This window comes from Tamandua tetradactyla, chromosome 20, assembly GCF_023851605.1.
Source record: "Tamandua tetradactyla isolate mTamTet1 chromosome 20, mTamTet1.pri, whole genome shotgun sequence".
Taxonomy (NCBI): Eukaryota; Metazoa; Chordata; class Mammalia; order Pilosa; family Myrmecophagidae; genus Tamandua; species Tamandua tetradactyla.
The window spans coordinates 22,813,913-22,827,315 of NC_135346.1; the positions used below are offsets into that span (position 1 = coordinate 22,813,913).

The following is a 13,403-nucleotide window of genomic DNA, read 5'->3' on the forward strand; positions in this document are numbered from 1 at the left end:
AGGGGAAGGTGGTGCAAATGATGACAAAAGTACTTTTCTCTATTGTTTATTTTTATAAGAACTGAATTGAGCTCATTTTTGTTGGGTTATGTTGGTGTTCTCCACAGTTCTCATCTGTTCCAACCCCATAACCCTTCCCCAAAATAGCAGTTGCATTTGCAAAGTCAGATCACATTACTGTACTTATGGTGCTGAGAAAATACTCATGTTGAATACTTTCAATGACTTCTAGACTCTTCTAAACTCAATTGAAGGTGAAAGAAATCGCCATTAAGTTGGAGTATTATTAAGAAGGAATCAGGTATATAATCATATTCTGGCAAAATGAAAATTGCACCTTGCTATCACTAAGTGATTAAGTAATCAGGTAGGACAGTACTGTTCCTGCTATAACATCCCTAAAATATCCTTCAGTGATGTATATTGGTCCCTTTTCATTCATCTTTTTCTGTTTTTCTATCACATCTTTCTTCTCTCTGTACAGTCAGTACTAAGCCACTGCTCCATTTGTTGTTTGTTGATCCTCACCATGAGAACAGCTCACCTCTGGCTTCACCAAACTCCAAGATGCTAGCTTTTCAAACTCCCTAAAAATTGTGGAGTTAGTTCTCTTTCCAGGAGGGGCATATTTGAACTCCCCATTGAGTTTTCAGAGTATTTTTTTTAAATACTTTATTTCCCAAATTCCCACTGGTTCAGCATCTGAGTTACACTAACCTGGGGACATGTGGATTCATCCACTTTGGTATCTTTCCCATCCCGTTCCTATCATTCTGGTTCAAGCAATTAGTCCTTTTGCCTAAGAGCAGTTCTTAAAGTGAATCAACAGCATCAGCTTTGCCTGGAAACTTGCTATAGAAATACAAACTCTCAGGACCATCCTCAAATCTATTTAATGAGAAACTGGTGAGGCCAGCAAGCTGCGCTGCAAAAAGACCTCCAGGTGATTCTGATGTGCACTAAAATGTAAGCACCATCTGACCCAGATTATTGCAGTTGACCTTAATTGTTCTTTGTGCCTCTGGTCTCTTGCGTACCTCATCGTCTTCCTCACCCCATCCCAAATTCTACCAATATCTGCCTCACACACACGCACATTATTATTCTGAGAATTTACCTTCATAAGGAACAACTCTGATCATGGCATTTCCTTGATTAAAGGCTTCTGACTACTGTCAACAAATAAAAGCCAATCTCCTCATTAAGACATCAGAACATCTCCAGGGAACTTACAGGAGGAATAATCAAACAGAAATGAAGTAAACTATACAAAGCACACATCTTAAGTAGTTCTGAAGTCAGATTTGTGTTTCTTTTCTCTTTTATTCCAAGATTAACCCACTGTTAGGATCCTTCTACTCCCTCAAATTTAGTATCTATTAAAAATAACAACTGAGTAAAATCAATAAGTATTCATCTCATCCATTCTTGTTGGTCATGGGGGACAATTCTTATGAAGCCTAAAGCTAGTACTAGTGCCAAGATCTTGAAACTGATAAAAATCCATGTGAAAAACTTTCATGCTATTGGATTTTATACCTATTTCAAGTTATCAGTGATAAAAGCAAGTAAAAAAAAGGATGAAAAATAGATATCAGGCAAATGTTAACCAGAAATTAAAAGTTTATGAAGTTATATTAATATCAGATAAAATAGCTTTAAGGCAAAAGAATTATTTTTCAACAGAAAGGTATAAAAAGCCTAAGCTTTGTATATACCTGATGATATACCCTCAAAATATATCAAACAAAAATTGACAAATATATTAAAAAGAAATTGAAAGATCCACAATGATGGTAGGAGATTTTAACATATTTCTCCCCATAACTGATGGCAGAAAGAGACAAAAGGTATTAGTGCAGATTTAGAAGATTGAAACACACAATTAACAAGCTTAATTCAATGAAGATACAGAGATCACTGTACCCTACAATGTGAACACAAATCTTCTCAAGTCCACATGGAACATTTATAAAAATTGACCATGTACCAGGTCATAAGGTAAGACTCAACACAAGTAGATTTAGTTTCATCGGGTAGGGTAGAAATCACTCCTCCCGTCCAGTTGGTGACAAAGTCCTTTCCATTTTACCTTTTCGATGTCTTCTAAAACCATCCTCTCTCCTCCGTCCTCTTGCTGCCTTAGTGCTGACAAGTGGCAGTGGCCTCTGTTCTCTGATACTGCTCCCTTTCAAGCCTTCTACTTCTGCTGCCAGTGCACTTTCTCACCGGTGAACTTGATCACCACTCCCCTGCTTTCACTGGGTCAGCGGTTCCCTGCTGCCTTCAGGACAAAGCCCAGGCTCCTGCAATACCCATGAGTCCTCATCATCTGGTGCCTTGCCTACCCCTGTTGCCTTTCTCTCATTGGCCTCTTCCTTCAATGCCTGGAATGCCCCACACTCTCACATCACCTGGCCTTACACGTAGCAGCTCATCCTCCTGCCAGCAACGTTTTCTCCCTCCTTTCTTCTGCCCTTCCATCTTGACCTGGTTAAGTGGTACTCATCCTTCCAAAATTCAACTCAGATATCTCCTCTAGAAAGTCTTATTTGGACACAACCCCTAACCCTAAATTCCCTGCCCTTCCTTTACAACAAACACCCCAGATTGGATTAGTTGGTTCCCTTGTGCTCCCATAGCATGCCTTCATTGGATGCTGAGTGTAATTGCCATGGCTACACCTCTGCCTAACCCTTGCTGTTGTCCTGTTGCTCTGGGATTAAGAGCAAAGCCTTACCATGTGGCCTGGAATATTCTCTGAGGTCCAGCCCCTGCTTCCTCTCCTGCCTCCCCACTGTGCTCTTTCTCCAAACTAACCTTTCGTTTCCTTGAAATCACTGTGCCTCCTCTAAAGACCCCTGTTCATGGTCTCCCCTCTGTCAGGAACACGATTCTTTTCTCTTTCTCTCTTCTCCATTCACCTGGTCAACTCCTTTTTCTTTAAGTCTTAGTTCAGTTGTTAATTCCTCCAAGAAGCCTTTCTGATTTCCCTTAACTGAGTCAGGTTCCTTTAGTTCTCATGGGGCCATTTCACATTCCTTCGGGGAGCTCTTACTTCAGTTTTCAATTACACGTTCATTCTTGTGATTATTTAGCATCTCTTTCTGTGACTGGACTGTCAGTTCCATGATAGTATAAACCAATCTGTCCTGCTCACCCCAGTGTATCCCAGTGCTTGGCAAAATGCCTGGCATCTAATGAGAAGTTGATAAATATTTGTTGAATGAATGAACACAATCTAACTATGTTTACTTGGCTGTCTTCCTCATTAGGCTCTGAGGTCCTGGGGCAGGGACTGTGTCTTTTTACTCTAAATCCAGAACTTAGCAAATGCCTGCACATAAGTCATGACCTGTGCTTGCTGATCGATTGGATTCCAGGCCAGTCCCTTCCCAGGAGCCTCTAGTGGAACATGTTAACAGGAGACCTAATTAGAAGCTAATGTATTTTAAAATGGGTTCATATTGGGCTAGAACAGCCTAAACTAAAAAGCAGGCCTAAACCCTGTTCCTACCTTGTAGCAAGTATTTTTTTTATTCTTCAAAGTAAATACTGTGGAAATGAAGGACTTCAGAAAGGAAAGGATCAGACCCTATGGGAGTCTGAGCTCCTTATCTGACCAAGCAAAAGATTTGTAGGGCCTGGAAAAAATTCCAGGTTTTGTTATTTCTGCCAGGGAGTGTTAAGTTGGCAGGCACCCACCTCACACTCTCTGGTGAAGGAAAGTTTGCTGGAAGAAGGGGAGACAGTGTGTTCTTCTGCTTCTCTTTTTCCCCTACTCTGCCCTCGATGATCTGCACTGGGTGTGACTGGGATGGGGGGCGCCCTGGCTGACAGGTCTGGGCTAGCATATCATTATGTTGCCCCCAACCCAGTTCTGTTCTGTGAGCTGAAACCTCATCTCTGGGATCACCCGGGCAGTGACATTTGGAAGCCGGCTTCTCCAAAGGTCATGAAAGCTGATTATTATACATTCAGGAATGTTGTGAGCCAGTTGTTAAATCGTTGGTAGCTTGATATCAGCTGTGGCTGGAATATTTATACTATAGAAATTGGCAAATGGTACCAATCAGTGCTGTTTCTTTCTTTCTTTTCTCCCCTGCCACACACACACACCTAGCTGATTTACTAGCGCATTGCTAGATTTGGATTTAGTCCCTGCAGGACACTTATTAGCAAAATAATATCAAAGAGCCTCAGTTTCCTCATCTGCAAAACAGTAGCTCTACTGCACAGAGTTGCCATAAGTATTACATGATGATGCGTATAGAGTGCTGAGTCCAGTACTTAAAAAATTGTCAGCATTCACTAGATGTTGGCTTGATTACATTCATCCATGCAACTTCTTGTTGGCTTTGCCAGTCATCTGTGCTTTTGATTCGGGGTGGAACAAATTTGAGTTTTAGCACGTCAGTAATGTTTGGAAAATATAATTAAGTGATACGTTTAGACTTTTTTCATCATCACTTATGTGTAAGGACATTATCTTCTCATTGCTTAGGTGCTAAGCATTGTATACTAGTGAAGAGTTCTCAGTGTGCTGTTTCATAGGATTGCTTGTGTTACTCTCTGGGTGACAGAGAACCTATGGGTTTAGTAGTCTTTCTCTCCTGTCCTTTAATTTAGGATCCTCCTATAGAATCTCCAAATCACTGGGAATAACCCTTCCCTGGATTTCAGAGGATTAAGATACCATAGGCTACATGTCAACAACTTCTACTCAATGCCAGGCATGGGCAGAATGCTGCATTAGATGTCTTGGAAATTAAAAAGGAAAGAAAGGCCTGAAATCCCTAATCCACATTTCTGAAATGCAAAAAGCTCTGAAAACTAGTTGTTCCATAACTCAGATTTTGGAGTAACCTGACCCAAACTGTCCAAATTAATTATCCCATTAACCCAAAATGGGATAAACATTAATAGTCTCTGTTTATCCCATTTTGAATCATATTTATAATTTGATGCAGAAGTACTAGTGGGTTTGATTATGGAGTGCCATCCCAGACCCCTTTGGGACTGTTATATAATATATGGTATAGATACCATACTACTTTCTAACATCCCCAAAATTCTGGGTCCTGAAATGTATCTGGCCCTAAGGCTTTTCAGATGAGGGATCATAGACCTATAGTAGAAACCACAGTTTCAGCCTTTAAAGATTTCATGCAGCCATACCAGATTCATCAAGCCCAGCTTTAGATACGAGGGGCCTGGACACGTGGACTGAATGTAGGCTGGCAGGAAGTCGGGGCTGTTAATCGAATCCAGCAGTTTCGCAGAAGAACTCAGTCACAGGCTTAGCTCTCAAACTCCTTAATGAAGAGTAAAAAAAATAAAAACAGACACACACACACCTCTCCAAAAGGCTTCATCTAATATCCTTTATTCCATTCCTTGATTCTGGATCTTTAATTCTCTTCAGTCTGGCTTGTCCATCCCATATCCTCCATCCCTGCCCCCAAACAATTCCCACCCAGAGAGCATTTTCCATTGGAGACCAGGAATTATTTTAAGTGCTTAGAGAAAACAGGCTTCCCCCTGAGAGGAAAAGCAGATGCCCCCTGGCTCAGCCGCCTCTCTGTGGGCCCCAATTCTGTCTGAACTTTAAATGTCCACCCCGTGCGGGTGTCCTGCGGGCTCTCGGCCATCCTGGGAGCTACACGCATCTTAAACAGAAAGATCCTTCCTCCCGCTGGCTCCAGGATTCAAGTCCCAGGGCTTTAGGCTGGATGCAAAGTGATTCTGCAGCGTCGCTGGCAGCCCTCATACCCTTTCGTTTAACCTTCTTTTACTGATGTGCCTCCAAAAATCTTCTGAGTCAGTTGTGCAAGTTACAATCTCCAGAACCAGCCCAGCAAGGACATTCCTTTCTCGAAATCAGCAGACTTTTCCAGCTTTTAGGATGACAGTCTTTTTCCCTTCCTCTCTGACCTAGAGAATTTAGCCTGTCTGAACTCAAGTCTTTGGAATTGTGTTTATCTCTTTGGGAATGCTGAGGGCTTGCTCTATCCTATAGTTCCCAATAACCTGCATTGGACATGTCCAAAAAGAATAAAATAGTAACCTTTTCTTGAACATTCATTGTGTGCTAAGTACTGTCCTAAGCACTTTACATACATTATTGTAATTACTCGTCATGGCTGTTCTGTTAGGTAAGCCTTGCTTTATTATCCTCATTTTACAGTTAAGGACACTGAGGCTCAGAGAGCTAAGTAATTTGTCTAAGGTCACACAGTTAAAAAAATGATAGCCCCACCATCTGAAGGCAGGGTTTTCTGACTCCACAGTCCATGATTTTAATCATGGAAGAAATGTGGGAAATAGAATAAAACATCCCTTGGGCTGAAGGGATTCTTCAGCCTCTCTAATTTTTATTTCACCAGCCTTTATAATGTGTGTAGCCCCTCTGACAGTGTTCTAAAGGAGATACATGTTTTCATTGAAATGGAATTTTTGCATTGACACAGAGGTGTTCTGTTCCACAGCTTCACAACAGCCAGTAATCAGCGTCTCCCTGATTGTCACTTGATACTTGCCCAAAGGGATACAGCATTGTCTGAGTCTGTCTTGGCATTTGTTGTGGGTAAGTAATTTGCCATTGCCGACAAGCAGCCCAGGTGGAGGTCACAGAGCACCAGGAGTTGAGTTCAGGGCCCTCCTTCAGCCTGGATTGCATAGGCTGTTGGAAAAGGACCTTCTCACAGCGTGTCGGCTGTGCCATCAGCTAGTTGCTTGACGAGCAAAGCACTTAATCTTTCTGATCCTCAGCTGCCTCATCTGTAAAATGAAGCTGTTACCAGTAGCAATCTCATCATGGTATGGTAAGGGAGGAATAAAGCAGTGCCCACAAAGGGCCTTGCATATAGCCAGTGCTTTGGGAATGGCAGGCGTTACTATTATTGTTAATAAGAGCCCATGTTTAGTGGTGTTCTAGTTTGCAAGCTGCTGGAATGCAATATGCAAGAACTGGAATAGCCCTTTAAAAAAGGAGATTTAATAATTTGCAAGTTTACAGTTCTATGGCTGTGAAAATGTCCCAATTAAAGCAAATCTATAAAAATGTCCAAATTAAGGCACCAAAAAGAGTTCCTTCCTTAAGAAAGGCCAATGACGTTCAGGGTTTCTCTCTCAACTGGAAAGGCACATGGTGAACATGGCAGTGTCTGCTAGCGTTCTCTCCAGACTTCTTGTTTCCATGAAGCTCTCCCAGAGGCATTTTCCTTCTTCATCTCCAGAGGTCTCTGGCTGTGTGGGCTCTCGTGGTTCTCATGGCTCTAAAAGAGATTCTCTCCAAAATGTTTCTCCTTTAAAGGATTCCAATAAATAAATCAAGACCCACCTGGAATGGGTGGGGTCACATCTCCTTCTACTCAAGAGTTAATACCCACAATTGGGTGAGTCACATCTCCTTGGAGATAATCTAATCAAGCTTCTAATATACAGTACTGAATGGGGTTTAAAAGAAATGGCTGACTTGACCTGATGGGTCAGGATTAAAACATGGCTTTTTGAGGGTACATAATCTCTTCAAACTGGCACAGTAGAGTTGATTATTTGAATATTTATAGCGTTTAGGGTTTCACAAAGCATTTCCTATGAGTAAACAAGCGTCTCTGGGTGCCTCTTGTAGACATTACATTAGGTACTTTATAATCATTTTGGGTTTGCTGTTCCTTCTATCATACAGAATAGAATGTTAATACTTAGCTCCTCTTCTTTAGCCAAGGGGACTGTAAGGCAGAGAAGCTGAACAGCTTATCAAAGCAAATCTGTGGCTCGGCCAAGAGTAAAACCCTCAGTCCCAAGGCATCAATTTATGATGTCACCCTTCTGTTGGACAGCCTCATTTCCAAGGGCCCTGTTCTTATACACAACATTAAAAAGAAGAAGGACAAAATTCACATTTCTGCCAGACAGATGATATCTAGGCGTCTCTGGAAGAACAGTTAGCAATCCTAGCATGCGGTTTTGTGTTTTAAGGTGCTTGGATATGAAGAAGTAATGTAAACCCCTCCGGGTCCATTTCATATGTCACAGCCTGTTCTGGATCTTGAAAGTGGGCCTTGGAGGCCACAGCTGTGCCCCAAGAGCTACATGCCTCCAGAGGCAGCCAGCCCCCTGCAGGAAACAGGTGTGGGGGCAGGGCCCAGGGTGTGGAGAGGGACCCGTGGGTGTCCCAGCCTATGGCAGTAGGAAAATAATCACCTTCCCAGGGCCAGCCTTCCAGGACCCAGTTTTTGCAGAGCCTGCATTAGGATGGTATAAAACTTTGTTTCCTTTCCCTTTATTACTTTTTAAGGACTTTGGCTATTTTTAGAGGTGACTTCACTTGCCAGCCCTCTTCGATCCCACATGAAATGTCATAAAGAGACTATTCTCGTGTGCACGATTGGTCCTATTTCCGCAGCCCCAGGGGCTCTTGGGGCTCTCTGACCACATCACTCATGATCCTTGCACAGGTCCACACACCATCCAGCAGTTGGTGGCAGGAGCCAAGAGGTGCTTATGGGAGGGAGACAGAGCAAGAGAACATCTCCAGAGTGCCTGGGAAATGGCTGCTATTTGGTAAAGGATGAAAGAGCTTGGAAGTGAGTTGAAATCTCATATCTGAAAAACTCAACTAAGAGATAAGTCCTATTTATTTGCTTAATGTATCCAGTATCTCCAGGCAGATGCACATTGCAATCAAGATGCCATTTATCAGGATGCCACAGGAGAGGTAGCTATTGACAACCAGGACAGCACACTCATCTGTCAAACATGGCCACTCCAGGGAAAATATTTTGGCTGGTAGCACAAAGCAGGGTTTGCTCTCACCCCTTCAACTCCTCAGGGTTCCCTCCTTGTTTCTTCTTTCTAACTGACCTTCCACAGCCATTTGCATCCTTCAATGTCCACTGTTCCCCTCTCATGTTCAAGAGATCAAAGGACCACTATGTTGGGTGGGGTTATTTGAAAAATAGAGAATTTCTACATCTTTGGCCTTTGAAAGCAGAGTAAGCAACAAGAAGTGAGGGGGAAAGTTCAGAGCCATTTCTCCTTCACTTGTGTGGCCACCTTTTGCACATAATTCCTTTCCGCTTTCAAAGGTCCTGCATTCCTTGGCTCATCCTTGGCCTCGTCAGGTTCAAGTGGCTCCTCTGGAATTGCATAAATCCAGACATTTAGATTGGCCCGTGGGTGGAGCAGAAAGCAGGTAGAACACTTCCCAATGTTTTCATGGTACGGTGCTTGACCTTGCAATATATGAGCTGCTTTTCTCTAAATCTATTCCTATAGAAAAATAAATAAATGCGCAGTGTTGCTTTTCAAAACTATCCTCCATAGGAGCAAGTCATTAGGTCAGAGGATCACACACTATGTGGGGAATTTCGATTGATCTGATTTTCAGAATTCTTCCTAATGCATAGCATTTTCAGCAACATGACTATTAATGCAAAGCAGGGCATTTGCCTCTCCAAGTTATTATGTTGAGATCATGCCATCTAAGGTAGCCCCTCACTTCCCTGCTCTTGGTCCCATACCCAAATATGTTTTTTTCATAAAAATTATGACAAATTATGATTATTTTATTTAATGGTTTGTTTGCCTCCCCACTCCAACATGGACACACACACACATGCACACATGCACGCTCTCTCTCTCTCTCCCCCATAAGGCCCCAGATAACGGTTTAAAAAAAATTATTATTATTATTATTATTTGCCAACATTATATTATCAGTACCTAGATCCATAATTGACATGTCATAATTTCTCAATAAATATTAGGGAATTAATGAGTTCAAAAAGTATGTTCTCATAGAAGATGTTGGGTTTAAAATACCCAACTTACTTAAAATAATGGAGAAAGTGATATTTAAGACTAGTTTCTGCTTCTTCTCTGCATCCTTTAAAATGTGACTAGTGTTCGCCAGGGAGCTGGAACCACTGGGGTTTCATATAGGAGTCCTAAGGAATAGTGTGAGACTCAGCACTGTTTCTTTCTCTCATTTTTTCCTTCCTCTATCCATCATTTCTTTCTTGCATATTTATTAAATGCCAATCAAGAATAAGGCCAGACATCTATAAATGGGTGTAATGCTATACCTATCTCATAGGGCTGTTATGAGGATTGAATGAGATACTTGCATTTAGCTGTTTTTACAAAGTAACCTGATGAATGAAGAGTCTGATGAATGTTGGCCACTAACATTATTATCATAAATATTTATGGAGAAACTCCTATGTACCTTCTGATTCATTCTCCAGAATAACATGGGTGGATACAGTCTGTACCACCAGGGGGCTGGTGATCATTTATTTTGTTCAATTTATTTTCATGATATTTAGTCTCAGGGCAGAGGGATACTGGTAGCCACTTCATTTTATAAGTAGGGAAGGTCAGCTAGCAGGGCCAGAACTAGGATGAGGCAACAAACAAAATACCAACATTTTAATAGAGACAGATTCACTATTACTGATTTTTTTTCCTTTCGTCTTATGCTCCTATAATAGTTTGGCATGGCACTATTTCTGTTCCTGTCTTTATTTAAAATTTTGACATTTTGTTCATCATGGTTTCTTTTGCATTAATTTAAATACTACATTAGCATATTATTTATTTTGAATAATGAGATTTTGAGTGCTCCCTCACATTTTGCTCCCAGGTCATGTGCCCCATTCCCCTTGCCCTAATCCCAGCCCCGTTAGGTCATTGATTTCCCTAAAGTCTCACCATCAGGTCCTTTGACTGTAGTTAAAGGTCATCAAATTAATTTACTTTTTTGCAGCTCCACTGCCAACACCCAATCCAGCCCAACCATCAGCTCCTGTTCTAACTTCTGAAATAGCCCTCTCTTTTGTTCTTGGTTCCCTACTTCCCCAATCATCTCTCTACATAGAGCCAGAGGGATCTTTTAAAGCCTACCTCAGGTCTGTCACTCCCATGGCTTCTCGTTTCCATAACCCATACCATGGCCTATAAGACACTGCACACTCCGCCTGAGCTGTTCCCTTCCCATGAGTGCCCTTCCCCATCACATTCCACTGACTGACCCCTGCGCATCCTTCAAATGACATCCGGGGCACCATCTCCTCAAAGGTGTTCCCTAACCAGCTGTTCTATGCTGGGTTTCCCTCTCCCAACCACATTATTCTCTTTTATAGCCTTCTATTCTGTTCCCGCCATATGTAATTAGTCAAAAATCTATCCATATTTCGTTGAGGAAGAAAAGGAAATGTCTTCATATAGATTATTAGGTTGTTTTGTATGATGTATGAATAAAACTGTTTTAAAATGAACACAGAAAAATAAATGCTAGAGAAAATGTGGAGAAAGAGATGTACCTGTTCACTGTTGGTAGGGATGCTGAGAGGTGCAGCCCCTATTGCGGGCAGTGTGGAGGTCCCACCGAAGACTTGGGGCAGGATTGCTAGGAACTAAGAGTGGGGACGTGAATGAACATTTGCACCCTGTTGTTTATGATGGCAGTGTTTGAGATTTGCAATGGATGGAGGTGTCCTGAGGGTACAACAACCGAGGGAAGAAAGAGGGGACAGTGGTGTATACATACAATGGATGCTGAGCGGCTGCAAGAAGGAATGAAGTTGTGAGGCATGCAAATAGGTGAATGAACATTAAGGCCAGTATGCTGAATGAAATGGCAAAAACAAAAAGACATATATCATCATGCCTCACTTAATGTATTTACTATAATATACAAACTCAGAGAATTGAAGTTTAAAGCATGGGTCATCAGGGTGGGGTCTATTGTTAAAGTTCCTAGATTGTAAGCTCTTACAGAAGTCATATATATTTAGGAGTCATAACTGTTGTTTCTAAATTCTGAGATACTGAGCTATTTGAGTGTAAACTGGTTGTTCCCTGAAATTCAAGTATTTATGTGACACCTAAGACACAGAGTTAGAACTCTAAAGCTGTGAAAGTCAGTGGTACCCCATACAAGAACAGTTTAAAAAGTTGAAAAAGTGATCAGACTTCAACTAGAGATGTGAGTGGAGCCGATTTGGACAGGACTAAGGTAAATCCGAAAACAGGGTAAAGGATGATGTTCCGTATTTTAAAACTTTACCTTTTGTGTGAGCCCAAAGAAGGAATTTTTATTTGGTGCAAAATTTATATTTTGGGTAGCGCATTATCTAATTTAACTTGTATGATCAGTTTATTTGAATACTATAATTACATGGACTCTTGACTAGGGCATGAGGTCTTGGTTTGTACAGGTTGATGTGATGCCCCTATATAGCCCAGAGTAATTTAGGCAGCGAATAAAGAAGTATTTGCAAAGTCCCTTTGGGGGACTTGGAAAAAGGAGGATATATTCAACTTACTTATTTGGGGAATTAGGGATATTCTCGCAAATATTGGGGACAACCAATTTAATAGGCTGAGCCCTCGATGTTGGGGCTTGCCCCTATGAAACTTATTCCAGCAAAGGATAGGCTAAGCCTGCTGATAATTCTGCCTAAGAGTCACCACCAGAGAACCTTCTTTGTTGCTCAGGTGTGGTCTGTCTCTCTAAGCCAACTTGGCAGGTAGACTCTCTGCTCACCCCCCTACATGGGACATGACTACCAGGGGTGCAAATCTCCCTGGCGACATGGGACAGAGATCCCGGGATGAGCAGGGACCTGGCATCATGGGACTGGGGAAGAGAGAAATGAGACAAAATAAAGTTTCAGTGGCTAAGAGATTTCAAATAGAGTTGAAAGGTTATCCTGGAAGTTATTCTTATGCATTATATAGGTAAACCTTCTTTAGTTTATGGTGTATTGGAGTGGCTGAAGGGAAGTACCTGAAACTGTTGAGCTATGTTCCAGTAGCCTTGGTTCTTGAAGAAGACTGTCTCTACGAAGTGACTGTGTGATTGTGAAACCTTGTGTCTGATGCTCCTTTTATGCAGGGTATGGACAGATGAGTAAAAAAATAAGGATAAAAATAAATAAATAATAGGGGGAGATAAAGGGTAAATAATTGGGTAAATTGAAATACTAGTAGTCAGTGAGAGGGAGGGGTAAGGAGTATGGGATGTATGGGTTTTTTTCTTTGTATTTCTTTTTCTGGAGTGATGCAAATGTTCTAAAAATCATAAGATGAATACACAACTATGTGATGATATTGTGAGCTACTGATGTACACCATGTATGGACTGTTTATATATATGAGGATTTCTCGATAAAAATATTTTTTTAGAAATCCATGCATGTGCTCACTTGTTTGATGTCTGTCCCCACCACTAGACTTTACGCTCCTGGAGGACAGAGGTCATGTTTTTCACCCCTAAAGGATGCCTGGCAGATAGGAGCTGTTCAAATATTTGTCAGATGAAGTAGGGAGGGAAGGAATGAATGAGTAAATGAATCTTCAGCTTGCAAAATCTTGACCTAAGGACTCTGCCA

General features: G+C 41.6%; 1 protein-coding gene and 1 long non-coding RNA gene across 5 annotated transcripts in view; one reads left to right on the forward strand and one right to left on the reverse strand.

Moving 5' to 3' along the window:
- The window catches only part of LOC143663919 (uncharacterized), a 458,967-nt gene that overhangs the window by 365,606 nt on the left and 79,958 nt on the right, over positions 1-13,403 (forward strand). The window lies entirely within an intron of this gene.
- Positions 1-13,403, reverse strand: part of FGF1 (fibroblast growth factor 1) — a 118,974-nt gene that overhangs the window by 39,437 nt on the left and 66,134 nt on the right. The window contains exon 1 of one of the 3 annotated variants that reach the window (XM_077137290.1): positions 2,093-2,533. The exons of the other annotated variants lie outside the window; for them this stretch is intronic. The gene's annotated coding sequence lies outside the window, so the exon portion shown is untranslated. Of the gene's footprint in view, positions 1-2,092; positions 2,534-13,403 lie in introns of those variants that run through there. 3 annotated transcript variants of the gene reach the window in all.